This window comes from Neolamprologus multifasciatus, chromosome 9 (assembly GCF_963576455.1).
Source record: "Neolamprologus multifasciatus chromosome 9, fNeoMul1.2, whole genome shotgun sequence".
In the NCBI taxonomy this organism is placed as follows: Eukaryota; Metazoa; Chordata; class Actinopteri; order Cichliformes; family Cichlidae; genus Neolamprologus; species Neolamprologus multifasciatus.
Window position 1 is genome coordinate 10,060,453 of NC_140447.1, and position 27,928 is coordinate 10,088,380.

A 27,928-nucleotide genomic window follows, 5' to 3' on the forward strand; every position below is an offset into this window, starting at 1 on the left:
ATTTTGACTGTGAGTTTAGAGGATTGTAGCTCAAGTTAACATGGAAAGATAAGAGGTCTAAAGTCTCTAAAACTTTTGGATGTTCAGTCTCTGACAGAAGGTTTGGAGACAAAGTTATTTTTGAATTTGTGAAACAAATATTTTTTTTTACAGTTTCTTATACACAAGGCAGATAATATTCTTCATGTACATTATTTTTTACAAATACTGGAAGTACAACAAACTGAAACAAAACACATTTTCATGAATTCATTTCTTAATGTTTTATACAAAACTTCTGAATGTGTTCTCTCTGATTTCCCAGTATGTGTTTTGGATTGACTAAAATGTATTTACAATAGCCAGAGTCGACTGAATCCAAATATTTCTTAAATCCAAATTCACCCCCCATTTACTGGAAGAGATCAAATCTGAGACTCTGTTATGTTGAGCTACATGAAGACAAGAAGATTCAAACTTAATACAAAAAATCTGATATACATCACAATATTTGTAATCAAAGGATCATTAGCTGCTGGCAAGGCTCTCCACTTGCTCCTTCAAAACCTATGTTGTGAAAACACAAGTTGTTGTTGTTCATACCGGCAACAGGGTTGAATTCATAATTGCCGTTGCCTGGTGGCATCAACCAGCCAAACAACTGGGGTCAGGTGGGAAAGATCCATTGAGGTCCAACTGCAAAATTGCCCACAGCCTGATAATTTGCACCACTTCTGATTAAATTGATCTCCAGGTGCTGGGTGTACTGCTGCTTGAGTGGGGGCTGTCCAATACAAAGTTCTTGTTTCAAATTATACTCAATACATTTCAAATGAAATTAATGAATGAATTACCCAGATGTCTGAATCAAAGTTTAATAATAGGAGATACTTACATGAAATGAGACACCCTGATTGAGATGCTGAGGATGTGACCTCCTCCTAAACTTTCTCCTTCTGTTTTGAAACCAAGTTTTTACCCAAAGATCAAAGAAAATAGAAAACATCTAATCAGTACAATGAAGACAAGATTGAACACGAATTCAATTTCTTATGTTCAGTAAGCTGAAAAACACTCACCTGTTTGTAGGTCAGTCCTGTCATCGCTTCCAACTATTTAATCTCTCTTGGCTCATGGTAATGTTTCAAATGAAAGTGATGGACAAGAATATTTAACTGTCTCTCTGTGAACACCACCTGGGCCGTTCCTTTAGGTTTCTCTGGAGCAGTGCTGGGATCGTGCAGAGTGGCAGTGATGTTGCCATATTGGCTTCTTGGGACAGCAAAAACTTGTTTCTGCTCTGACACAGAGCTGGAAACAGCCTCAGAAGTATCACCGGTTTTGTTGCTCAGCTCCTTTTTAAAGAGCACTCTCCACCCTTGTAGCGAGTTCTTCCAAGGGACGACTCCCTGCAAGGGAGACAGGGACATTTCTCCCATTGAAACTAGACCAACAAGCCAAACAATTCTTTGTGTCATTTTCCCAAAGTCACACATCAGAGTAAAAAAAAATGAAGAATGTATGAAAGATTGTTTTGAAAGCTCAGAAAGTCATCGGTTTCTGTGTTTGATACTAGTTTTTACTCTAGGATTAATTCCACAGAGATTGTGCACAGTGTGATGTAAAAAAGTAGAAGCTAAAAGTAAAATTAGTAATATAAAAAATAGTATTTTATATTCAATTCTAGATTTAACAGGAATCCAGTGGAGAAAAGTCAATATAAGAGAAAATGCTGTCTTTCTGTTTCCTGACAGTTTTTCTCTGAAGCTAAACGCTTTCCGTGGAGTTTTTAGGACATCCTGATAGTAACAAATTACAGTAATCAACAGGGAGGTGGCAAAGTCTTAAACAACAAATGGGCTCATCTGGGATTTGAACATAAGAAACTCAAACTGAGGATCATCCCCAAAAACCAACAAGTCACAGGAAACAGCCACATTCTCCTTTTTAAAATCTCACATTTCAGTGCAACAGTTTCCAACAATGGAGGCCGCGACTGAGTTTCAATATTACTCTAATTTATCTTTCTGCGTCACAAAATAAACTTTTAACATATTTTCAGGCGAGAAAGTAGCCGTATAAACTTCAAATATCTATTTGGTTTATCAAGACATTGCATATTTGCAAAAGTGCTCTGACGTTTTCGGAGACGTCTGTTACCCAGTCATTATCGTGATGTGCTCGTGCCGATCCACATCACGTGGGTCGATACTTTCAGTTCTTTTGTTCATATTTAACAAAATAAAAATGCAGACATATGTGTGCACATTAGTTTTGACTGTTAGTGAAAATAGTTTTCTTTACAAATTACTCTCTCACTGAACTAACAGCCAATCCCTCAACAAGTTTGTGCTCTCTGCTCATATTGCCTTCATATTAAAAAAAACTCGGGTACATGTTATTTTATATATTATGCTTTGTATGTTGTTCAGTATATTTCTATGCAAAACGAGGAATTTCAATTCACAGCAGTATATTCACAGTTGAAACCAGATGTTTACATACACTTTATGGAAAACACAAGAACATTTTTTTACTGTACAACATCAATTTAGAGTAAACTTGTTTTGTTTTGGATAAATAAATATTGAAATATATTTTGAATTAGTTAAATGTCAGAATAAAGAGAGACAGAGCTGTCTATTTTCTATTACTTACATCAAATTTAGGAGTACATATACACTAAGTTTATTGTTAATTAATAAGAAAACTGCAGACGATTCCATTCTGAGCTGAAGAAGCTTCTGATTGGTTAGTAGAGTCCATGTGAGTAAACTGGTGGCACACCTGTGGGTGCATATAAGGCAAAACACAGAGCCTGTTTCTTTGACATTGGGAAATCAAGAGATGTCAACCAAAACACCAGGAAAAGAATTGTGGAGCTCCATAAGTGTGGCTCAATTTTGAATACAATTTGGTGCCATTTGCAATTAAGAAGTACAGACAATTTTCTCTTTACTCTTAAATTTAACAAATATGTTTTTATATTTATCTATCTAAAAAAACAAACATTTAGTCTGATTCAATGTTACGATTAAAAAGGTTTTTGTGTTTTTATCTGAAGAGTGTAAATATCTGGTTTCAACTGTATATTTGATGATGTTGGTGTTTGGCTTGATTGTCAGCACAGAGAGGGAGAGAGAGGAACAGAGAGGGAGAGAGGAACAGAGAGGGAGAGAGAGGGAGAGAGAGGAACAGAGAGGGAGAGAGGAACAGAGAGGGAGAGAGAGGAGCAGAGAGGGAGAGAGAGGAACAGAGAGGGAGAGAGAGGGAGAGAGAGGAACAGAGAGGGAGAGAGAGGAACAAAGAGGGAGAGAGAGGAGCGGAGAGGGAGAGAGAGGAACAGAGAGGGAGAGAGAGGGAGAGAGAGGAACAGAGAGGGAGAGAGAGGAGCAGAGAGGGCGAGAGAGGAACAAAGAGGGAGAGAGAGGGAGAGAGGAGAGAGAGGAACAAAGAGGGAGAGAGAGGAACAGAGAGGGAGAGAGAGGAACTTGGAGGGAGAGAGAGGAACAGAGAGGGAGAGAGAGGAACAGAGAGGGAGAGAGAGGAGCAGAAAGGGAGAGAGAGGAACAAAGAGGGAGAGAGAGGAGAGAGAGGAACAGAGAGGAGAGAGAGGAACTTGGAGGGAGAGAGAGGAACAGAGAGGGAGAGAGAGGAGCAGAGAGGGAGAGAGAGGAACAAAGAGGGAGAGAGAGGAACAAAGAGGGAGAGAGAGGGAGAGAGAGGAACAGAGAGGGAGAGAGAGGAACAGAGAGGGAGAGAGAGGAGCAGAGAGGGAGAGAGAGGAACAAAGAGGGAGAGAGAGGAGAGAGAGGAACAGAGAGGAGAGAGAGGAACAGAGAGGGAGAGAGAGGAGCAGAGAGGGAGAGAGAGGAACAGAGAGGAGAGAGAGGAACTTGGAGGGAGAGAGAGGAACAGAGAGGGAGAGAGAGGAGCAGAGAGGGAGAGAGAGGAGCAGAGAGGGAGAGAGAGGAACAGAGAGGGAGAGAGAGGAGCAGAGAGGGAGAGAGAGGAACAGAGAGGGAGAGAGAGGAACAGAGAGGGAGAGAGAGGAACAGAGAGGGGGAGAGAGGAGCAGAGAGGGAGAGAGAGGAACAGAGAGGGAACAAGAGCAGGTGAGACCCACATGTTAGTTAAATGGTTGTTTGCCAAAACTCATCAGAACATGTATCTCGTACCTAGTGTAACTTTTTAGATACCATTTGTTACTTTTCAAATTCTATATTTATTAAGTTATGCTGGCTTGTTTGCACAACAAGGCTAAATAATTATCTAAACTTTTATGAATCTAAATAGTCTACTTTGGTAGAATTAAAAAATAAGTGTAGTGCAGGTCTATGATGATTTTTTGTGCTACTATCATCTAGTTTTTATTCTGGTTCTGTTTTGGTTAAGTCCTAAGTAGTCCTGATTTTGAACTGTTGTAGTCCTGTTTTAATTCCAGATCAGTTCTGGGTCTGGTTGAATTGGGGTTTAGTCCCTGTGTCTTGATACAGCCCGACTTTGTTCTGCCTTGCTGCTTAATTAAAAAACTAGTTTAAGGTGTCCTGCATATGTGATATTTATTTTTTCCTATATCAAGTCATTCTTTTTTGAACAAAACTCAAAACAGAGCCTATTAATCTATCAGTTGTTTCTACCCTCACTTTATTTCCTTTCGCTGCTCAGCTCTCACACAGTGGCTCAGCTATGCTCCAATCCCTCCATATTGTGGCCAATCACATGCGAGGATATAGGATAATATCATTGCGTGAAAAACAGAGAGGGTGATGGACGTGACAGTCAAGTGCGTCAAGTCAAGTGAGGAGGGCTGTGCGAAAGCAAAAACACATAAATATGCCTGACATCCGTAAACGAAGCAGCATCTGGCTGCAGTTTAAAGACTTTTTTTGTCTCGGTCTTGGTTTCGTCTCGACTTGTTCTTGGTCTTGTCTTGGTCTCGATACCCTCTGGTCTTGGTCTTGGTTTAGGTGGTCTTGACTGCAAGTCTAGTTGCACCAGTGGTACCATGACCAGTATCTATCTGCTGCTCGTCAGCTGCTATGCCATGGTTATTGTCACAATGTGGTGCATTTGGATCACTCAATCCTAAGTGGATACGGATATGATCCAGGATTGGATGTTTTGTATAAAATTTGAAAGGAACAATTGTTCCTTTCACCTTTGCTGTGTACTGTGCTGATGCTGTTTTCAAAACCTACCACACTCATGTACAGTATCAGTGTCACACTGAGATATTTCTAAGATAATAATAACACATTTTATTTGAAAGCGCCTTTCAAAACACTCAAGGTCATTGTACACATTAGAATATAAAGCAACATAAAAGCAAGCAGTTTACACAATCATAAAAGCATAAGACAAAAACTAATTTAAAAGAGCAGAGTGGAGAGGTTATGTGGGATAAGTTATTTTAAACAAGTGAGTTTTGAGTTGGGACTTAAAGAGAGAGAAGGAAGAGATATTTCTTAAATCAGGAGGTAGGGAATTCCAGAGTCGTGGAGCAGAGCAGCTGAAAGCCCTGCTCCCCATGGTGGCACGGAGAGTGAAAAGGAAGAAGTAGATCTGAGACAACGAGATGGGGCGGTGATCTTAACCAGATCAGAAAGATATGGAGGGGAGAGATGATGAATAGCCTTAAATGTGTACAAGAGTATTTTGAAATTGATACGATATTTGACCGGGAGCCAATGAAGGTGCTGCAGAACAGGAGTGATGTGGTGGATAGAAGGGGTCCTCTTGATGATACGGGCAGCAGAGTTCTGGACGCGTTGAAGCTTGTGGATGGATTTTTGAGTATAAAAATAACCTGAATAAATACAAATAAAGGGAAAGAGCTGTCCAAACCTCTGTCTCTGACCATCTGTGTTAACACTTGAAATCGGAAACATGTAAATCAGGGGTGTCCAAACTTTTTTCACTGAGGGCCACATACATAAAAATATAGGAGGGGCTGGGCCACTTACTAGAAATTAGGTATATAACCTTAACTTTAGTGTATTAAACTTAGAAAAATCACTTACAAGTGGTCGAATATATTATATTGTTGAATATAATTAAAGACAAAACTGCCTTCATCACAGCTTTCCATAAATGGATCTTTATTAATTTATTCAGAAAAAGCTTTGGTAGCTCATTCTCAGAACAGCAGCCTCAGATTTCTTCTTAGACAGAAGATTTACAGCACAGAGAAAAAACAATAAAGGGGAAATGGGACGAGTACATTTCAAGTTTGTTATTTAAGTTATTAGGCTTAGCAACACACCTATTAACGTTCGTTTGAAACCGTTATCAACATTAACAGACTGAACTGGACTTAATAACAGGAGTGCATATAATTTTAGTAAATTATTCTGGTGAGTATCAGCTGCGCTGGGTATGTAAATCGGGACATCCAGCCGCGGTGCTGATCGCCACTCGTGCCAAAAATCCAGACAAATGTCACTTGATCAAGGAGCAAATCTGCATCAGATGAGATCAGCTGACTTTGCGTGTACGTGGGCAGTGCACAGCGGTGTGTACTCTGTGTGTTAACAAGAAAAGCGCATATAAGAAAGTGGTGTGCAAAAGCAGGGTAGTGACAGAATTGATGCGCATTATTGATATTTGAAGCATGTGTACCTGCACATTAACACACGGGTACTGTGGAATATATTTTTTGTGGAATATATTTTTTACTCACCTAAAGTGCTCGTCCACTCCCCGCAAAAAAATAGCAGCTGTGCGGTGTCTGTGGCATCAGTGCTCTCATCGCATGCGATGGAGTAAAGATCAAAAGCACAGCTTTATCAGACAGTTGCAGTTTAATGTTGCCTGACAAGTCTTCAGCAACTGGATTTCTGGACATGCTGACGTTGTTGACGGGCGCATTATTTCGGTGACTTTAACGAGGCCGTGTTTTATGAGGTCTCCATCTGAAAAAGGCTTGCCATGTCTTGCGATGAGTTGGGCGACCTCATAGCTGGCTATTGTAGCCTTTTCCTGGACCTTTTGAGCACGAAAAAATTACTGTTGCTGACCCCGCAGGAGAGATACCCTTTGCTTTAATTTCTGCTCTCGCTCAGCACCAGTGTAGGATGCATAGGCCTGATGTTTGGTTTCATAATGACGTCGTACATTATACTCTTTCATAACTGCCATAATTTCAGTGCAGATCAAACAGACACACTTCCCCTTGAATTCTTTGAAGAAATATTCACTCTCCGACCATGTCTGAAATTTTCTGCATTCACTTTCTACCTTTCGCTTCTTTGGTTCTGCCATGTTTAGTAACTAACTTGGGCTAAATTTCTTCTGTGATTGTCCTTTTTGGTGGAGCAACTGCCTTGATCGACAGTAGCTCCCCCTGGTGTTAAAACTAAGAAGTGCAATACACTCAAGCAAAAGTTGAAGTGCGGGCCATATTCGATTCTATTTATAAAATTACTTGCGGGCCAATTAAAAATGGATCGCGGGCCGCAGTTGGCCCGCGGGCGGGAGTTTGGACACCCCTGATGTAAATGTAACAAACATGTTAAAACATAAGAAATCAGGAAGGGGCAAAAAAAAGCATTTTGCTAAAAAACGATTTAGAGCAGAAGTTTTTAAAATGAACATATATTGCATTTATTTACAATTAAAAACACACAGAGCAGAAAGTGTGTTACTGTTTTACATCCACAGACACACAAGAAAAGAAGCAACATGAGGTCAAGTTATGGCAATTTTATTTGTGTATTTCAGTACATGTATTCAGAATAAAGTTTTTAAAAACAAACAAACGTCCCAAGTAAAGTTTGGGGGGATTTTTGTGAAAGAAAGGTTGAGAGAGGGGGAAGGAGGAAGAAACTATTGATCTCCTTAAACTTGATGCTGCTGGGTCAGTTTTTTCTCAGCAGTCTGCTCCAGAATCCCCTCCTGTCCTCGGCTTTCTTTTCTTTTTCTTTTGCCTTCAGCTCCTTTAAGGTTTTGTTTAGCTGCTCCTCGGCGCCTTTAAATGTTTCTTTCAGCTGCTGTTTGGCCAGTTTGACTTTCTGCTTGAGGAGCTCTTTAGCTTCTTTTTCTATTGCTTCCTCTGCTTCCAGCAACTTCTTCTTCATGTTTTGAGTGTAACTCTTTGTATTTTCCATTTCTTTCTTTGCTTCCTGTATTTTAATTTTCTCTTCCTCCAACACTTTATGAGCTTCCAACAATTCTTTCTTCATATTTTCAATCTCATTTTCTGCCTCATGTTTACGTTTTTTCTCCTCTTCAAGTTGTTGCTTTACATGCAGTAATTCCTTCCTTAGTATTTCAGCTTCAGCCGTTACATTTTCAGCTTCTTGTGTTGCCAACTGCATTTTCCTTTTTTCCTCTTCAAAAGCTTCCTGCACCTCCTGTAATTCCTGCATCACATTTTCTGCCTCCTTCTTTGCAGTTTGATATTTATTTTTAGCTTCTTGTGCTGTGGTTTTCTCTTCCTGCAATGCTTTTTGAGCTTCCAACAGTTCTTTCTTAATGTTTTCATTCTCATTTTCTGCTTGTTGTTTTCCCATCTTCTCTCCTTTAAGTTTTAGACCCACATGCAGTAATTCCTTCAATACTACTTCAGTTTCAAACTTTGAATTTTTAGCTTCTCCTCTTGATTTTTCTGCCTCTTCTTTTAATTTGACATTTTCAGCCTGTATTATTTGAAATTCTTCTCGTAGGTTAATCAGCTCAGACTGTACTGTACTGTATGGTGACGCACTCACCAATCCTCTTCTCGATCTCCCTTGATTCATTTTGGCCTTTTAAACAAAGGAACCAACGTATTGTAGAGAAGTGAAGTTTTCGATGTGTTTTTTTCTTCAACTGTCGTCTGTCCTGCACAGAGATGCTGCTGTAGATGTGTCTCTAGCTGTGGCTGGATAAAATGAAAAATGCTGTAACTAAGTGCTTGTGTTGCGCAGTTCTACGAAACATTCCATTCCATGCAAGCTCCGCCCACATGGTCAGGAATGTCAGGTGCTGCATCACCAAATGCTGCTCCTGTTGCCTAGCAATAACAGCTGTTTACTTTTTGGGGTCTGGTTGATTATTTAATAAAGAAAACATGTCCAAGTATTGCAACCATGGTGCTGAGGCTCAGTGCATATTCTAGCCTGCTGTGTGGGTGGGCAGCTAGAAATCACTGGTGGGCAACATGAGTGAGGAGAAAACTGGAGCAGACAAGCAGGGACCTGCAGGTTGCTGGTTTGAGTCTCTGTTCAGATGCTGGTGTCTCCTCTCTCTGAGATGCTTGCAAACAGTCCCAGATAAAACAATAAGGATAATAAACAAACACATGACTAAGCTAACAATTATGACACTGATATGTTTCATGTGTAGCAGGATGGCCTCTATACAGCAGTCACTGCAAGCATCCACATCAGCACACTTACTTTTCTTTAAGCAGGCGTGCTGGGGTCCTCCTAAGGAAAGTTTGAGAACTTCATTTCCTTCATGCTGGTGAACTTTTTGCCAAATTTTTTTCATCAAAGCTTCTCCATCACTGACAGGGATTGTTTGGATCTTCACACTCATCTCCACAAACCCTAAAAAAAGAGTTTCACTTTGCTCATATAAACCAGGAGTGTCTCCATATTCCACATAGTGTTTTGCTTTTCTTTCACAAATGTGGGGATTAAATTGTGTTAAAATGTACAAAACAGTGATGTCATGTTTTGTGACGAGGACCCAGGCAGAGAGACTTGATGAATTTAAGAATCTTATGATTTAATAAAGAAATTTGCAGACTTGCACAGAGATGGTAAAATTATGATGACTGATAGCGGAGACAAAGATAACAGACGACGAGGACAGGGAGGAACAGGGGTTTAAATGCACCAAGGAGACATTCAGAGACAACTTGGGATAACTGGAGACATTTAAGGATGCAGGGACTGACAGAGATGGGGAAGAAGTCTCATCGTGACGTGTAAAGTTTATCTTGCCTGGCTGGGCAGCTCTCTGGGTGCTCAGCACCCCCAAAGCTCTGATCCTAGAATCGCCCCTGGTTCAGTCTAACACATGTGTCAGTGAACCATTAAACGTCTGTAAAACTATGCAGGTTAAACGTAACTTTAACCTCAGCCAAACCGATTTGCTCAGTTGTAAATAAAACAGCAAAGTAAACGTGACCCGACGGACAAAACCCGAGTGAATTAAGTCCAGCGTTTAACCACTGAGAGCTAAAACTAAGGTGAGGTTTCAAAGCTGTGTGCTGGTGATTGGACATTGGATGCATGCAGGTAAACTGAGGGCCTGTTGAGCTGATCGCTGGTGTCGTGAGAAACACGTCAGCTCGTTCTTTATGTTACAGAAGCACAGAGACACAAGACCAGGCAGAAAGAGACGATCGTTCGGTGAAAATGAATCTGCAAATGCAACATGTGGAACACGGAGAGTGGAATATGTAAACAAACCGGTTAACGTAACCCCCACCCCCCTACCCCCCCCCCCTCCAAAACAAACGAATACACACAAAATAAACAGTTAAGCTGTAACACCGGGGCTGTGAGCTCGGTGCACTCTGTCAGCTGACTGTTAGCAGAGCGAGTGACATCTCTGAAAACATCTGAGCACTTTTGCAAGCATGTTCTATGTTGACAACCTGACCATACATGTGAAGATTACACCGCGATATTCGCGGCTAAAACACTATTAAATGTGTAGTTGGTGACAGAAAAACAGGGTATTAAAACTACACCACCACCATTGCTGCCTGTGATTTGAAATGCATTCTGGGATACATGGCTGCCCCAAGGCTGTATCCTTAAAGGTTGCATTTTAAGGCCGATTACGTCACAGCGGTGCGCTGAAGGCTGTCCCAATTCAAAGGCTGCTTGAAATGCGGCCCTCAAATGCGTCCTTCATTTCCCTGAATTTTAAGGATGTGGCAGTGTAGACTTCGTGGCCCAACATATCCCACAATTCATAGTGCGGCAGTCGGTGTGGATAATTTTGCCGCAGACGGCAGAAGTGGAGCGGCCGAAGAGTAACTGTGAAAAGTAAGTACTGAATATTATGTCACTTATTTATGTGCTGCAAAAATGCTGCAAAAAGAAAAACACTTGCAAAAAGAAAAATGCTGCAAAAAGAAAAACACTGCAAAAAGAAAAACGCTGCAAAAGCACACAAAGCACAACGGAAATAGGAAAAAAGACAACAGAAATGTTTCTGGGGAGACAATAACCGGACGGACCAGTTGCACGAACCAAAACATGCTAACAAGTGCACTGGGACTGAGAGACACTTCAAAGAAGTGGAAGCGTATTTATGTGCAAATGTTTAATAATGAGGAACATTAAAATATTACTGTTGGCCACATGTCGGCAAAGTTATGTGACATTAGTGATGTTTGTACGTTCAGCTTTTACTTGGTTTTAAAGCCTTTAAAATATAATAATACGATAGTCGACCTTAATCTTACAGAGAAACTGATGATTTTGTGGATAATTAAAGTCAGTCATATATCCACAAACACAACAAGCTAAGTCAGTGATGCTGCTCGGTTTGCAGTCCTGAATATCACGGCACAAGCAGGATTCACTGCACTGTTAATGTTAGCTATGTTACATTGCTGCCTCTGTTCGGTGGTGTCGAGCCAAATGGACTTTAACGTGTGTTTGAACGAGCTGACAGTTCACTCGTTAAGCTGAAAGAAAGATGCTGTAATCACAGGAGTCACACATGTGTCCACTGTACCATCTGGGAACTCTTCTTGTTTAGCATTCGTAATAACACAAACACTAAATCCTCCTTCTCTGGTGCTGTTTTGTAGCAGTGTAAACACCTGAGACTGTCACCTGTCTGTCTGTCCTGCACTCTCTCTGTTTCTTTCTCTCTGATTGTGGAATAAAAGTATGAACATGTATTTATAAGTTACACTTGTGTTTGAATCCTGCAGCTTATCACACATTTGATTTCCATGTGTGACAATTGCAAGTGTCCAGAGTGAGGACAGACTGAGGGACCCACTGCTGCACATCACCTGTGAGGCTTTGCACCCCTGATGATCCACCAGGACAAACTCAGCAGTGTGTGAGGAAGAGGAGGAGGAAGAGCCAGCAGCAGCTGACAGATGGAGAGAATAGACAGACTGTTCCCTGTTTGTGAAGGACTGCTAGGAAAGTTTAGAATAACTAATTGTCTGTCCTGAATCAGTCTTATTAGGTAATGTTCAAATAATTTTATCATCCCAGTGTTTTCAGTGTGGGAGAAAGTACTCAGGGCCTTCAAGTTACACACTATGAAAGGCAGAAACAAGTTTAATATTCAGAAACCTAAAGTATGTATCAGCAGCAGAATGGAGCTAAAAATAAATGTTTGTTTCAGTTCTATGAAGCTTTGAGTATTTTGGATTAGTAGCACTGCTGTGTTTGTTGCATCATATTGCTTTAATTGTTTATATGCTTTATATATTCTGAGGTAAGTTGATCTATAGTTACATCATATTCTATAAGGATGTTATGTGTTTGGATACTTTCTGCCCAGTTTGACCCATTTAACAGAAGTCAGCCTGTTTAAGGCTCTGATATCTATTCTGTATGACTTAAAGCAGTTATGACATGGTCTGATTTTCACACCCAATAAAGGAATATTTCATATATCAGTCTACTCTTCATTCTATCAGAAACAGTTATCACAGCTCGTACATTTGCTTCTTCCACACATATATAAGCATTGAGCCAAATTTAGTAATGCCAACATATTAAAAGAACAATATTTGTCTCTTATATATAATACATCTATATATACACTGTCACAGATACTTGTCTTTAAGTGAAGATTTAAGGTGACAGGAAATATAAATAAATGCAACTTGAATCTTTATTGAAGCTCAGTGTTTGGCACAGAGTTCATGTTCACTGCTGTAATAACTAATAATGATTAATATAATATTGGCCATATTATATTTACATTACCAAAGTGAGATGACTTTAGTCTCATGAACAACATTAGCTAATTGTTATTTACTAGCTAATCTTATGTGACTGTTCAGTACAGAAATGAAGCCCAACAATCATGTTTTACAGTCCTGTGGTCTCAGCCTCAGATACTTATCAAATCACACAGAGCTCATGTAGAAACAAATGTACAAAATATGTTCTCCTTCATTTCTGTCAAACAAAGCTGTATGAAACGTTTCCAGCTGTTAGTATCATGGTTGCTAGGCAACCTGTGCAGCGCGACGGAGGCTAGACCGTCCCATTTCGCAAGCCTACAAGCCTCGCACTTCCAGCCTCAGCGGTCTTTGAGTACGAGGCCCTTGAGGACCGTTAAGGCTGCGTACTTTAAGGCTGCAGACCCTGAATTGGGAAACAGTTCCTGAATTGGGATACAGCCATACATACATGTTTTGGTTCTTGCAACTGGTCCGTCCGGTTATTGTCTCCCCAGAAACATTTCCGTTGTCTTTTTTCCTATTTTCGTTGTTTTGTGTGCTTTTGCAGCGTTTTTCTTTTTGCAGCGTTTTTCTTTTTGCAGAATTTTTCTTTTTGCAAGTGTTTTCTGAAGTTGCAGTCCGTTTGGCCTCTCAGGGCTACCGTAAAAAACAGTATTAAAAAAAATCTGTGACTGAACTGATTAAAAAGCTAATTTTTGGCAGACAGACAGACTAACTGAGCAGTAATAACATATCGTTACTTTCCCTGAACAGCGTTTCGTGGAGTGGAGCTAGCTGTGATAGCATTAGCATTTGCTAACGTTAACACTGTGCGGTTGTGATGAGAATTTGGACCAGGGACCACTTCATCTCCAGTACACTGCTGCAATAACTGAGGTGAAGACGTACAATCTAAGCGGTTAGCAAGTTCTCTGAGTAACTCAGAAAGGGACTTGTTTCCTGCAGCCATGCCCTTCACAAGAATTGATACACCTGTAATGTTATTCGCGCCCAGTGTTTTGCATTTATCGGTGCCTTAAGTTTATTTTGAGCTACATACTGCCGCCAGCTGCATAGGAGACGCATTGCACCATTAAACCTAAATCGACGATTCATGTGCTATTACTTACGTCTGAGTAAAGGAGCAACCAATCACACAACTGGCTCCGCCCTGTCTTTCTTGATTGACAGACAAAGTAATTCTGCTGAAAAGTCGCATTATGAAATAAATAGACCATCGGGAAAAACGGGATTTTGAAATAAAGACTGACTTTGAAAAAAAAAAAAACATTTTGGAATATAAACGGCTGGAAATAAATAAAATGCCTCAGGAATAATCTCTGTTATTGTGAAAAATAATGACCATGAAATAATATTTCACAATAATAAGTACATTTATATAGCAGAATGTAATATATTTCACAATAATGAGCATTTTTTTTCAAAATGTGTTCCATTATTTCACAATATCATTCTCACATTACATATCTGTGTCTTATTTATTCACATAGTTATTTATTTCATCATGACTTGTTTATTTATTTAATTTTGAACACTTTGGAGTTCCATATTTATGAACAGGAAAACCTCATCCATACAAATGTATCAACGAAGAGACAGCAAAAAAACAGACAAGAAAATAATAAAACACCAACTGACAGCACTGTTAAAATGGATCCAAACTGCTGCTTCTTATGTTCTCTTCTATAATATAACTATACTATACATCTAACTAATAATGAGGTCGGTGTAGGTAAACTAATCTTCAGCCCGCTTTAGACACTCAGATTCAGTCTTTTTACCCTTGAGTCTTTATCATCTCACAGAGAGAGGATATTCCTTATATGGTCATCTTTACCTCATAAAGTGTTCAGAGTTCAGATAAATTAGCTAAAGCTATCCTCTCAAGACAGATTTTTTTTCTGTGAGTTAGTTTGAAATTTCTCTGTGAGCCAGTAAATCAAAATGAATGATCAAAGCTGTAAAACTGAGGGCTTATGCACAGTGGATGAACCAATCCACCAATCAAGTCGTTCCAGGAGATGTCCATCTCTTCCACCTGGGGAAGGAACTGCAGCAACGTTGCTGAGAAGAAACGGCAAGAAAAACATCTGTCTGCCTTTCTGCCAGCTGACAAAAAAATAAAAAATAAAGCTACTTTACAAAGCTTTCTCTGTTTGCTGCTTTGCTCTTCACCTCTCTGGGCCTCTAAAATCTGGATATTTCATATCTCTAGTTTTTTCATAATCTTACGCTCTTCAGAATACTTAACCTTTTTTCTGTTTTCCTCAGTCCAAAAAATATATTGAAGCACGTACATTCAAAGATATTTGAACCCTTTGAATCATTACGTTCATGGATCTTTTCTTCTCTTCACATTCAAATTCTTAAAGTTATGCAAAAATCAGGTCAATTTAACTTCGTCTCCTTGTTAGATGTTGAAAAATCTCTAAGTAATAAAAATTGATAGTTTTTCTTCAGAGATCCCAAATCCCTGAAAGTCACTTTAAAAAAGACCCTATATAGTCCTTCTGTGTAAACTTTGTCTCAATGTAAAAAAAACAAACAATCAGGCTTCTGGTTTCTAAAGTCATTAAAATATCATTAAAATAAGCAGAAAACATGATTCTGTCTCTGCTGCAAACCTCCATGTGTATCAAAACTGGGCAACCTCTTTTCCAAAAATACAAAAATAACCATAGTAATTATAATAATGTGGCTATATTTTCTTCTCTAGTGATGTAAACGTTACCAAACTGGATAAAATCTGCTCATTTTTGTTATCAGGGACCTAAAAATCCTTATTTTAGGAGAAATTATTCCCACTTCCTGGTGCTTTGATTCTCTAAAGCAGTGGTGGGGAACTCCACAGACTTGCAGCTACAGCAAGTTTTTATTTTTCGATAAATCACAGAGTGATGGAGCTATAAAGGCAGGTTTCATCACAGCAGAGGATTTCATTTAATGTGCATTCTTTAGGTTTATATCTGCAACCAGAACTACTCAGACTGCATTGTGAGGCGGCTGTGCACGACCTGCATTTATGTTAAATTAAAGTACTTAATGCGAGCGTGATTTCCCTGTGCGGATATGAATGAAACGCTGTACTGGTGTCCAGCACTGGGGGCCAGTTCCTGATGTCCATCGTGGCCATGGCCTCTTTGGAGCGCAGCAGCTTACAGATGAGTGACTCACCTGCACAATTAGAAAGAGAAAGACAGAAGAAGAAATTAAGCTCCCTTTTTTCCCCAGAGGAGATCAGAAGTCAGCCAGAGCCATACGAGTCTGGAATTAGCTGGGAGCGAGAGCTTGAGCCCTGGAGTTCTGACTGAAAGAGAAACCGCATCGGTTTAACAGACAAATTAAGAGTCTGACCTCGACAATCATCTTAACAGTGGGCAGGGTGGTGGAGATGTTCTGAGGGTGAGGCAGTCGCACTGTGATGGGAACGCAGCCGGCGTAGAGGAAGCCGGCGTACAGGCAGCCGGCGTACAGGCAGCCGGTGTACAGGCAGCCGGCGTACACAGCAAATCCAGCATGTCCAAATTAACACTGTCAGATTTGATTTCAACACTTTTAAAGTGTCTATATGGGTCCACACCAGAGAGTGTTAATTTAACTCTTTTTGGAGAGTTGGTATGTTAACTCTGATTTAGTGTTAAACACCAAATCTCTCTGGAGTTGATAATTTAACACTTGGTGTTAAGAGTTTATATATTAACTCTCAAAGAGTATTTTAGTTTAACTACGTAAGAGTTATCTTCTAATTAATTCTAAAAAGCGGGAATTTTACTGTTCTGAACTTCTAGAAATTTCTTTTGGAAATAAACATTTACTAAAAAGATGCAATGGTTTTTGAAAAACATTTATTCTGAACTGTGCACCACAATTTCAAAACATTTTCTGAAAGATGTAACAGTGTACATGTTCTCACTTTCATTAGAATTTCGTTTATCAAAAGGTCTGACATAGGTGAGCTGGTAAATGCAAATAACAGCATTCTCATCACTTATTTCTTCAATACAATATGCATGTCCTTCATTCATCACTTTGTGGAACTTCAACGCACTTCTGCTCTCCCCCATATTCCATCTTCACAAGCATATCCTATGAGGAGAGTGAATAAAAATTAGTTGACACTAATTAATGGCACAAATCAATTGCAGCACAGTAAAAAAAAAAAAGGAATCCTTTTTGAGCGATTACTTGTGTAAAGTATTTTCCCAAAAGACAAGGACACAGACAACAGGTAATACTGAACTAAATGTAAAACCTCAACCTTTTTCATTTTTACCTAAACCGTGTGCACAAAACTGGAGGAATCTAAGTGCTAACGTAGAACTCAGTCGGGACGTCTGCTACTGCTGTTTGCTCGTTTTTTATGGGAGATCGTTTTCAGGCTTCAATTAGCACCATTATACCAACATTTCACATTCTAGACATTGTTTTAAGTGTATTTGACCAAGAAATTTGACTGAAAATTCACATGCAAGCTTTTTTTCAAGGCTGTGGTATTTGCCCGCAAACAATACCTTTCAGCTAGCTAAAACAGAATATTATGCTATCACCGAGCAACATGGCTAATGCCTTTCACACAGCTTTGTCTCAACTCCAAAGAGCCACAGAAGTAAAAGCTAATAACAATAATTGAAACAATCTTTGAAAACATGACTTACCAAGCATGGCAAACAACTCAAATATGTAGAGCAAAATGTTCTGAAACGGCTTCACTTCAGCTTCGATTGGAGCCGTGCTGGGGGCGGAGTCTGTGAATTTACTCTATTGGTGTCATAGCCCCTGTAGGAGTTCAGAGTTAAGAGGTCAAGAGTTAATGTTTCCATTGTAACACCTCCAGATTTGACATAGAAACACTCATTTTTAACACTCGATTTTAACTACTATCATTTTACACCTCAGAGTTACATTAAAAGAATGTGACTCTACTTAGAGTAAAATTAACTCTAAGACTACTAACACCAAAACATTTAACACTTTTGAATTTGCTGTGTACAGGCAGCCAGAAAAGGCTGCGATCAGGTAACGAGGTTCTCGTTTGGCTCTTGGCGAAGGCAGTTGCACTTTTCTCCTCTCCTCCTTCCCCTTATCTTCCCTGCTTAGCCTCTTGTGTCCTTGTCTTGTCTCGTGTATATTACTTTCCCTCGAACAGTCTCTCACTGTCGTTCTCTAAAACCTAAAGAGAATTATGGATTTGATCAACTGGTCTCTGAATGCTATTGACACCCTTTTCTCAACGAGAAGTCTGGGTTCGGGAGAGCCCGAGTGCCCTGGAGGGACTTTCCCTGCCGGATACACGATGGACGGGTGGCAGAACTGGAGGATCATGTGCCTGGTGGGACTGTCGATCGAGGACGCTGAAGATATCTACCTATTCGGAACCATGATAACAGGGTTCTTGCTGATCGGAGCTGGCTTGGCCCTGGCTTATCGGAGAATTAAGAGAGCGGAACCGGCTGTTCAAACGCTCTTGCTTCTTCATCTGTAGTACTTACACATCGGTGTATGTTCCTTGTGTTTGCTTACATTAAAATACCAGTACTAATGACCAGAGCATATAAATGCAGCTTTTCATATTTGACAATATATTTTGAAAGCACAAGACAAATCACAAACAGTTTTCAATGTAGGTTTGGTTTTTTATTTTGTTTTATTTTTCAGTTCTTGATTTGATGGTGATGTGATGCTATATTACATGTTTTTAAGATTCAGTTGAATTTAAGATTTGTAATATAGCATCAAATCACAACCGTCTCCTCAAGTTGCTTTATACTGTAAGATAGAGACCCTTCAGTAGCAGCAAGAAAACCCCAATTAATTAATAATCCCTTATGAGCAAGCATTTGGCGACAGTGGGGAGGAAAAACTACCTGTAACAGGCAGAAACCTCCGGCAGAACCAGGCTCAGAAGGGACGGCCATCTGCCTCGGCCGGTGGGGGGTGATGGTAACGATAATACGAGGAGACACGATGAAGAATATTTCTCAGTCTAACTAAAGTCAAATGAAATAGTTTTAAAATAAAATATACCTGAGATGTTAACTCTGAGGCCAGACTGCTTTAAGATTTTAAAAGAGGTATTTGAAAAAAATCAAGATGACAATTTAGTCATCAGTACTGCCTTTATAGCAGCAGCTGAACAGCTTCTTAAAAGCTTTTAACACTGCTGAAAAAAACCTGGCAAGTTTGGATTTCTTTGGAGGATTCATGAAGCCACCGAGATTCATTGCTATGTGCATCAGAATAGTGTCGTCAAAAGATGAATCTTCTGACAACATTACATCGAAGAACTTCTCTGCAGATCCAAACTCCTTGATAAGGCCTTTAGCTGTGGCCTTGACTAACTTATTCATGTTATTATTAAGAATTTTTAGGTATTCGGTGCATCTATCTTCAGAAAGTACCAAATCTGTCAGACGATTGATAACTAAGTCTAATTTTTCTGGATCCAGAAGATTTCTGGCATTTTTGCGCAAATTTTCTGCGATTCTCGTGGCTACAAGAGTGCTAAATTGTTTGGCAATTAGCCTATCATCAGGTGACACTAATGTTTCTGACGGTTCTTCCTCTGGGTTTTCAGAGGTTGCTGGCTGACTTTGACCCTCTGTGGGTTCAGAGTGAGACACTGATGCCTGATCACCGAGATTCATTGCTAGGTGCTTCAGAATAGTGTCGTCAAAAGATGAATCTTCTGATATCATTACATCGAAGAACTTGTCTGCAGATCCAAACTCCTTGATAAGGCCTTCAGCTGTGGCCTTGACTAATTTAACCCTGTTATTTTTAAGAATTTCCAGGCATTCGGTGTATCTCACTTCAGAAAGTACCAAATCTGTCAGACGGTTGATAAATAACTCTATTTTTTCTGGATCCAGAAGTTTTCTGGCATTTTTGTGCAAATTTTCTGCGATTCTCGTGGCTACAAGAGTGCTAAATTGTTTGGCAATTAGCCTATCATCAGGTGACACTAATGTTTCTGACAGTTCTTCCTCTGGGTTTTCAGAGGTTGCTGGCTGACTTTGACCCTCTGTGGGTTCAGAGTGAGACACTGATGCCTGATCACTGCTTGTATTTGAAACCAGGTCCGGGTCTTCTGCACTCACACAGACTGGCTGATTGGTGAGATCAGTAACTGGACTTGACTGTGATGTAACTAATGTTTGTGACAGTTCTTCCTCTGGGTTTTCAGAGGTTGCTGGCCTACTTTGACCCTCTGTGGGTTCAGAGTGAGACACTGATGCCTGATCACTGCTTGTATTTGAAACCAGGTCTGGGTCTTCTGCACTCACACAGACTGGCTGATTGGTGAGATCAGTAACTGGACTTGACTGTGATGTAACTAATGTTTCTGACAGTTCTTCCTCTGGGTTTTCAGAGGTTGCTGGCTGACTTTGACCCTCTGTGGGTTCAGAGTGAGACACTGATGCCTGATCACTGCTTGTATTTGAAACCAGGTCTGGGTCTTCTGCACTCACACAGACTGGCTGATTGGTGAGATCAGTAACTGGACTTGACTGTGATGTAACTAATGTTTCTGACAGTTCTTCCTCTGGGTTTTCAGAGGTTGCTGGCTGACTTTGACCCTCTGTGGGTTCAGAGTAAGACACTGATGCCTGATCACTGCTTGTATTTGAAACCAGGTCCGGGTCTTCTGCACTCACACAGACTGGCTGTTTGGTGAGATCAGTAACTGGACATGACCGTGATGTAAACAGTCTGTCGCTTGTTTCACCAGCATCTGGTCCAATCATAACTTCTTCCTTTGATGGGGTCAGCACTCTTACTATATCTTCCACGGCACCAGAAATTTTGTCATTTATAATAGTTTGGGTTAAAGTTTCATTCTCCAACCAGAAAAGAAGGTTTTGTAAGAACCTTTCCACTGAATCTTCTACGAGCACATATGGCACCTCAGGAGCAGAGGGTACATTACAGTCACCCTGTGAAGTCTTAGAGAAGTCAGACTCTGAGAGACTTTTACCCATTTGCATTGTGGGGGCTGGATATGTTGACTCGACATGGGCGTACACATTTTCTGTCAACTCCCTTGAAAACATCTCCTTACTTGTCAGGCCAAGGTGTCCTGCCTGGGTTAATTTACTAAACAGTTTATTCAGAACCGGCACGACTGTTGTAAATTTGAGCGGAGAAGAACTTTTAACTGTGGTTTCTAAGGTTGGTGATTTTCTGGGAACTTCTGAGGGATTCATGTGTTCGCTTTTCCTGGAGTCAGCTCTCTCACTCTCCGGGGAGTTTGCCTGTTGTCTCTGAAAGGTCAAAAATCCTTTGCTTTTCTTCAAATGATCTTTCAGCTCACTGTTCATTTTTTCAAATTCCTTTTTAGCAAACCTGAAGAAGTGTTGTTTTACTTCATCTGGTTTCATAATTAGGGCGCATGATGCAAAAAAGTCTTTCACCTTTTTGATCACCAGGTCCACATCAAAAGCAGGCTTGGGTGAGCTACACTTCTCACTTAATGTGATATCTTCTGCATCAGGATACTCAATGTTAGCAATTAACAAATTTACAATGTCAACTGCAGCTTTATCTGCATCATCTTCATCATGTAAATAATTCAGATTGTTGAGGATTGTTTCAACATCACTTTGAGCTTTCTCCTCAGCTTCTGCAAACTCATCACTTTCTTTTTCCTCCACGGGTTGCAGTTCTATGTGACAGTCCTGGTCATCTTTACTTATCTCTCTGTCTGTACTCCACCTCATGAGAGCCATACTTATTTCTTTAATTGTTCCCATCTCAGAGAGCTTGGATTCAAGACTCTCATCACTTGAACTAAAGGAAGTGGGTAAAGCCCCCCTCATGAACAGGCCGCTCAGCTTACTTTTATATGTCTTCAGACATGAGAAAGCATGAGAAACCATGCATCTGAGGTTTTTTGTTATTTTTCTGGTGACATAAATAGAATCCGGGTTTTCTGGGACTAGAACCCAACCCGACTTGACTTTATTTGAGATCTCCTCCTCAATCATCTGTGTCAGCACCACAGCGCTTTCACACTCCTCATGGGTGACATTAAGAGCAGCAGCAAAGCTGGTTGAGAAAGAGTCTCCCAATACGGGGCTTATTTTTCTCACGGCTATGCTAAGGTATGTCTGGAATGATGCATCATTTAATTGGTCCTGACCTCCTAGAAGTAAAGTTTTTATGGTGCTTGCACTAACTGACTGAATGACATCAGTAATCATATCAGCCAGTGCTACTTGGACATCGGAGTCCCAGATCCCATTTTCTATCAAGCCCCACTGTAATCCAGAGAGCCTATGGAAACACCCGCTGATAGCAGGTGAAAAAGGCTCTGAATTAATGGGGGTAGGGGTTCTAACACTGGATAAAGACATTGTCAATGACTTACTTTCGCTACAATTACTTTGGAAATCCGTTTTCAGAAAGCTTTCAGAAAGGGAAGATCGCGGTCTGTACATTTAGCGTACGACAACTAAAAATGCAAAATGCAAGATTCAAGTATAAAGCCCGCTGTTTCGCTCCTATTTAGGGACTCAAGTGGAGGTCACGTGCTGCAAGATCAAAGGCACGTACTGTGACATCAAAGCAGAAAGGAACTGAGCTGTGTGACGTCATGCCGCGAGCGTTCACCTACATTCACGTGCACACAAGTGAGCGATCACTAATAAATCACAGACGCATCAACAGTGTTTTAGCTTCAGCGCCGGCGTTGAAGTCGGTGTTGTCAAACTTTCAATCATACCTGCAGCCAGTTCTTTGAAGCTCTCAAATGGGTTGAATGGCGGCTGTTTTCCACCATCATCGCAGAGCATTCCTCCAGCAGGTCCAACGCCTGATTCAACAAAACCCGCGACTCCGGCAGCTGTGCTCCGAAGCAGTTTGCTAATGTGATGGCTAACTAGCTAATGTGATGGCTAACTAGCTAAAGAATCCTAACATATATGAGGTACTTAAAAAAACAAAGAGAACGAAGGAGGAGAAGTGGAGACAGCGATCTGGCTGATTGGTTCATCTGAGGCTCTCAGTGGTTCCCTGTCTCAGCGAGATTCACAACACTTCTTGCAACAAACTCCCGTAACCATGGTTACAGGAGGACGCTCTGTTTGTGGCAGTCATATCATAGTATGACGTCACAAAGAGACGTTAATAAATATTAATTCATGCAATTTAAACACATTTTTTATTTTACTATTAAGGTGTATAATGGTTTAATATGGCATGACACCCTCGCTGATGTTGATGCCTAGGAATCTGAAGCAGCTGACTCTCTCCACCTCTGCTACTGCTGGTTTCCTGTAACCCACGACAAGCTCCTTGGTTTTGCTGATGTAAAGCACCAGGTTATTGTCACGGCACCGTGATGTCACGCCTCTCACCTCTGTCCTGCATGAAGTCTCATCTCCATCAGAAATGCAGTCAATGAGGAGATTAGACTTTATTGATCGACGCAGGAAAATTTGTGCGTTACCTCAGCTCAGGTAGAGATAGCAGAAGAAAATCCAAAAATAGAAATAAAATATAAACAACTACAAAATAAATAACATAATACACTATATACAACAGTAGCATACACAAAATTTTGAAGAACGTTGAATTCACTAAAGGTTTTAAAAATAATGCTGTAATCAGTTTCGTTACAGTTGCAGTGTTGTCTTTTGCTACTGTAGGCCACAGCAGCAGCCGACAACACAGGTTGAGTAAATGGGAGTGAGTGTTTTCAGACACAGAAGAACAACTTTAGATTAATCAAATAAAAATGTTGTAGGAGCCATATGAGTTGTTCCTTTTTGACTAAGTGGGTTGGTTTAAATGGACTCACTGTATTGGTGCACGGGTGTGGGGCGTGTCTCATGGGTGTGGTAGATGATAAATGTGGTTGCACTCACCTGTTCACAGCACCTGATGTTGATGAGCAGAAAGGTAGGGTGAGCATGAGGCAGAACTTTTTGTTGAGCGCAGCTTGAGCGCAGCTTGAATGATTTTGATGTATTTTAACTGGAACTTGATGGTTTTTGTATATTTGTGCACTAATTGATGCCATAGGCCAATGTTGTAATTTGGCATAGTAGTTAGTGCATTTATTGGTGAGTTGTAGTTATTTGTTTGTGCAGTCTGTGCATTTGTCTAATAGTTAATCCCAGGCACTGATTTGTATATTGGACAGTTGCATGTGGAATAAAAGGAGCAAATGGTACAGAAGTGTATTTTATGTGTTCATTGTTGCGCGTCATCGGTGTCCTCATGTTTAGCCTGCCGCGGCCATAGGTTGGAGGAGCCGCAACAAATTGTCAACAGAAAAGTTTGTAGGTTTTATTGGATTATTTATATATAGATGAGTTTTATTAGTGAGAGTTTTATAGTTTGCTGTTGCCTTTGTCCACGCAGCTTTTAGATTAAGCCTTTGGCTACACAAAACAGATTTCTTTCAGGAGTCTTGTTCCCCTGTTAGGTTTCAGCAGTACAGCTGCGCTAGGCGTTGTACTGATTTGCTTTCTAGTTATTGTGCATCAGGCGGCTGAAGCCATTGGCTTGGGAGTACCGCCGCAGTTTGTGTTTAAGACAGTTTGTCTTCCTCACAGCTGACGGTATGGAGGTACATAAATACCCACCGCTAGTATGTACTGAAGACTAGGTTGAGTTAGTTAGGTTTAATAGGCAGATAGTGGGGGATATTGCTCCTGTTAATGGTGTGTGTTTAAGGTTTATTGTAGGGAATGTCATCAAGTTGATGTGTTGGAATGAAGCTGTGTGGCATAGGTGCAGTTCAGAGTTTGGATTTTGTAATGTTTTGAAGAAAAATGGAGACACACCAATTAATACAATGTGGTGATGTGGATGGAAAGAAAAGACAGCCGAAACCGACTGCTAAGGCTTTGGAGAATCAGATTGAAAGGCTTCAAACAGAACGTCACACTAAGATTAATAAAATTAAAAAGGTCATAAAGGTTATTAAAGAATTAAAGCAATCTAAAGATAATGTTTTCACTGTTCAGGCTCAGTTAGAGAATTTGTCTGTGTTGCTTAATGAGACAACTCATCTGCATGAAACCTTGCTTCCTTTGCTTCCTCAAGAAGAGCAAGAAAAACGAACTGCTTGGTTTGTAAGTGTGTGGGCACATAATACTGAGTTTATGGAAGAGATAAAGAAATGGCTTCATGATGCAAAGGGAAACCCTCAGAGTAAAAATCAGGTGTCTGAGCTTGATTTGCCACATTTAAATCCACCTGGTGTTGATTCTTCTGATGTATTACCTACTGGAAAGGGTTCTGGTGCTTCTAGGCACACCGGGAATGTTAGTAAAGGTGCTGTGATAGATGTTAATCCAAGTGATAGCATCTCTAATGTTGGAAACAGAAGTTGTAGGAAAAGCAAATCATCACTCAGTAGCTCCATGGTTTCATCTGCCTTGTCAGCACGCATAATGGCAGAGGCTGATATGGCTGCCCTTCTTGTTCGACAGAGGTTGTTGAAAGAAAGGCATGCTTTGGAAGAACAAGAAATACAGCTTAAGAAAAGAAAGGAGCTGCTTGACTTAGAAACGGAAATAGCAGCTTCAGCAGCAAAGGTGAATGTTTTAAAAGCTTCTGAAATGTCCCGAGTCTCAAGTGCTGTTAATGGTGAATCTGATGGAATGAATTCGTATTTAGAACGAGAGCAGGGGCGTTTAGGCATTTTAAATCCTAACGCTCCGATGTTCAAACCTGTGTTACCAGAGCAACCATATCAGGGTGTTGATGCAAGTGATCATCAAGCGCATGTATTGGATGTAAGGCCCAAGGTTAAAAATATTTCTCAGCTCAAGGTCGTTTCGTTGGAACAGTCAGAGATGAAGTTACATCAAGTATTTCCAGGTGCAGTTTCGACTAATCGGATGATGTCGCAGTCTCACGCACAATCAAAACCTCTTACACATACAGCGCAAGGTAGTGAGGGTAACGATCATCTAGTCACAGTTTTGAAGAAACAAAATGAAAGTACAACTTTATTGGCTGAGCAGCAGTCTGTTTTTGCTACCAAGGTGTGACATTTAGTTATTTGATGGTGATCCTTTGCAATATCAAACATTTATGAGAGCTTTTGAGCACATGGAGAGTCAAGCTCACAGTGCTAAGGATTGTTTATATTTTCTCAAGCAATATACTAGAGGCCATCCAAGAGAAATGGTCAGAAGCTGTCAGTATATGCCTGTTGAGTGTGGATATGCTAAAGCTAAATCTTTGCTCCAAGAGAACTTTGGCAATTCGCTGAGAATTGCTGCTGCCTATATTGAAAGGGTCAGTAAATGGCCACCTATAAAATCTGATGATGTGAAGGCTTTGCAGGAATATGGGTTTTTATTAAGGCAATGTTGTAATGCAATGGGAGACGTTGAGTCCTTGCATGAGTTGGATGTCTCTGCTAATATGCAAGCAGTTATAAAAAAGTTGCCTTATAAGCTCAGGGATAAGTGGAGGAATGTTGTCTGCAATCTGCAGGAGAGGTTTCAACGTAAAGTGGTTTTTTGCGATGTTGTTGAGTTTGTTGAAAGGCAAGTTAAGATCGCAAGTGACCCACTGTTTGGAGATATACAGGATCCTCCTACAGCCATCAGAAAAGAGGCGAGGAATGGTAAGTCTAAGCGGAGTAGTTTTGCTACTACAGTGGCCAAGGTGGAAGGGAAGATTGAGCCAGTGTTGAGGCGAGAGAGTGGTTCAGTTGTGACCAAGGTTTGCTTGTTTTGTGGAGCAGGGCAGATGTTGGATTTGTGTCCTTCATTTGAAAGAAAGTTGCAATGGTGTGTTTTGGTTGTCTGCACATTGGGTACAGAAGCAAGGACTGTAGGAAACATCTCTTGTGTAAAGTCTGTAAACAGAAACACCCCACACTCTTACATATCCACTCCAAGCAGAGGGAAAGTCTTTCAGTGCAAACTAAAGGAGGGGGAGAACCACCAGATGAAGGTCCTTCATGTGCGGTGCAAAGCAGTGGTGTTACTGGGGCCGGTGAGCAAAATAGTGCTCTATCCGTAATACCAGTTAGAGTGAAGTCCAAGAAAGGTAATCAGTCACTGATAACGTCAAATGAAGGCTGATTTTCCAGAATGTATTCAGGATGAGCAGTTTGCTTTGTCTAGAGAAGATCAGCAGTTTATGAAGTCAGTGATGTTAAGTTGGTTGATGGTCATTACATCATTGGTTTACCTTTTAGGTGCAATCTAAATCAAAAATGCCAAATAATAGGAAGGCTGTAGAACAGCGAGCTATGAGCCTTAAACGGAAGTTTATTAGGGATGGTTCATTTGATGTCGATTACACCAGTTTTATGACTGAAATCATTTCTAAAGGGTATGCAGAGAAGGTGCCTGCTGAAGAATTTGATCGCTGTGATGGAGGATTGTGGTACATTCCACATCATGGGGTGCATCACCCACAGAAGAAGAAGTTGCGAGTTGTCTTTGATTGTGGTGCTTCATTTCAGGGAGTGTCTCTGAATGGACAACTTCTGAAAGGCCCAGTTCTACTAGCTTGCTAGTTGAGGTCATAACTAGGTTCCGAAAAGAACCTGTGGTGCTCATGGTAGACATTGAATCCATGTTTTATCAGGTCAGAGTACAAAGAGATGACTCAGATCGGTTAAGGTTTCTGTGGTGGCCAGACGGAGATTGCTGACAAAAATGGACGATATCTAATTGTTGTAGGAACCCTCATGAATAACCCAGTTGTCTTAGTGAACGTCTATGCCCCAAACTTTGACAATGCTGTGTTTGCTAATAATCTTTTGAGGATGATTCCTGACTTAAAGACGCACCTCCTGATCTTCAAGGTGATTTAAACTGCGTTATTGACCCAGCTTTAGTCAAATCTGCCACTGGCTCTAAAGCACCATCTGCTATGTCCAGGGCTTTCTCACATTTTATGACCCAAAATGGATACATTGATCCTTGGAGGTTTTTTTAATCCCCAAGCCAGAGAATATTCCTTTTTTCAAATGTTCATCACACATATTCTCGCATCGATTACTTTTTTATAAATGGCTCCATGGCTTCTAAAGTTTGCAACTCTGAATATATTCCAATTGTTATATCTGATCATGCTCCATTAGTC

General features: G+C 40.5%; 1 protein-coding gene, 1 long non-coding RNA gene and 1 pseudogene across 2 annotated transcripts in view; 1 reads left to right on the plus strand and 2 right to left on the minus strand.

Annotated features, from left to right (window-relative positions):
- Positions 1 to 27,928, plus strand: part of LOC146511014 (leukocyte elastase inhibitor-like) — a 258,585-nt gene that overhangs the window by 207,385 nt on the left and 23,272 nt on the right. The window lies entirely within an intron of this gene.
- LOC146511025 (uncharacterized) lies at positions 328 to 3,119 on the minus strand (annotated as a pseudogene).
- Positions 14,991 to 26,608, minus strand: LOC146511026 (uncharacterized). The gene is made up of 2 exons (XR_014876056.1): positions 22,587 to 26,608; positions 14,991 to 16,039 (listed from the first exon to the last, which is right to left on the minus strand). It is a non-coding gene; the product is annotated as an uncharacterized LOC146511026 (long non-coding RNA).